This window comes from Propithecus coquereli, unplaced genomic scaffold (genome assembly GCF_000956105.1).
Source record: "Propithecus coquereli isolate 6110/MARCELLA unplaced genomic scaffold, Pcoq_1.0 Scaffold107, whole genome shotgun sequence".
Lineage (NCBI taxonomy): Eukaryota > Metazoa > Chordata > Mammalia > Primates > Indriidae > Propithecus > Propithecus coquereli.
This window is the reverse complement of record NW_012134636.1, coordinates 3,783,445-3,785,291: the sequence shown is the minus strand read 5'-3', so window position 1 is coordinate 3,785,291 and position 1,847 is coordinate 3,783,445.

Sequence of the window (1,847 nt, the reverse complement as noted above, 5' to 3'; positions counted from 1 at the left end):
GCATGCAGAATAATGCCCCCTCCTCCATGTTCACATCCTAATCTCCTAATCCCTGGAACCTATGTTACCTTACATGGCAAAAGGGACTTTTCAGATGAGATTCAATTAAGGACTTTGAGATGGAGAGATTATCCTAGAGTATCTGGGTGGATCCAATGTCCAGAGGGAAACTGGGAGTTGCTACATGGCTGGCTTTGAAGATGGAGGAAGGGGACATGAGCCAATGATATAGGCAGCCTCTAGAAGCTAAAAAAACCAAAAAGAAAACATATTTTTCTCAAGAGCCTCCAGAAGGAACACAGCCGTACTGACACCTTAATTTTAGCCCAAGGAAGTCCATTTCAGACTTCTAACCTCTAAAACTATAAGACCATAAATTTGTGTTGTTTCAAGCCATGAAGTCTGTGGTCATTTGTTATAGCAGCAATAGGAAACTAATGCAGGCCCATTCTTCAAAAGATATAATCAGTTAATGTTCTCTCACTTCAGGGAGAGAGAAAATACCTGTCTTCTATACCAAAGACCGACACCTTTCCCACAGACTAAACCCATGATTCTTTATGTACAAATGCATATACATAATATGCATGCCTTCCAACAAACACAGTTTTCTTATAAAGAAATGACAGGTTAAACATTCATATTCTTCTAGCAACTGTGTGTGTGTTTGCCTCCATATACATATATGTTGACACTTCAAGAGTACCAACTTTGTACCAGGATTATACCTGGCCCTTTGGGTATATTATTTATTTCACTTTATTCCCATCATAGCCCTGTGGGGTACATATTACTCTCTTCACCTTAAAAAGTACTAAACATAGGGTCAGGGAGATCAAGCATATCCAAAGTCAAGATTCACATACCCATTGGTCTACCCCTTCCCAATTCCATTATTCTGCCTCTGAGGGATTTAGGGAATTCTCACTATAAGCTCCTTCCTTCCTCTTAATCATTACATCTTTCCATTGTGCTATTGCTCACTCACCCTCTATTCTACAACCACAATCGAATCCTTTCTACTTAACCCACATGGCTTCCAACTCTTTGGATTTTATACATGCTGCCTATTCTACATAGAATTCTCTTCCCCTTCATCTTTGTTTGGTATACTCCTACTTATCCCTAAGGTCTTGGCGTAAACATGAATTCCTCCAAGAAGCCTCTCCCAAGTCCAAGCCCTAAAAAGGTCAGATGTTCTCATTAAGTGTTTTTATAATATTCTATCCTTCCCTAACCATTTACAAGGAATATCATATTTTACAAGCTACTGCTTACTAGATGGTATCTAGCCCCTTTCTTCTATCCCTAAGAAGTAACTTCCATGAAGTCAAGAATCACTTTAATCTTGTTCACTACTATGTGTTTAGTGCATACTACAAAGCCATGATAGAAATATAACACTGATTATGTAATTAGATAGGAGTGAAAACACTTCTGAGTTTAGTTATTGGAAAAATAAACATATTAAGTTATACAATATAACAAATGGCTCTTAGGGCATTCAACTGTTAACTAAAAGAAAAATGCTCCTTTAGTGTTTTCTTGTTTTAGCCATTTTAAAATGATAGTCCCAAAGAGGAACCTCTGGGCTTGACCTGGGCAAGATTGCATCATTTATTGCGAGCCTTGAGTCATACAACCAATGATAGGGACATGCATGAGGTTTTATCTTTTTATTTATTTCCTAAAGCTAATAGTGGAAAAAAACTCTTTTTAACTTTCATTCTGTTTCACCAAAGTTAAGTACCTAAGGAAACAGTCTTTTCCACCCCATTTGGTTGTCACTCCATAATCCAGGAGTATAAACAGAAAGATCCATAAAAACTATTCTGTGAAAGTAGAAG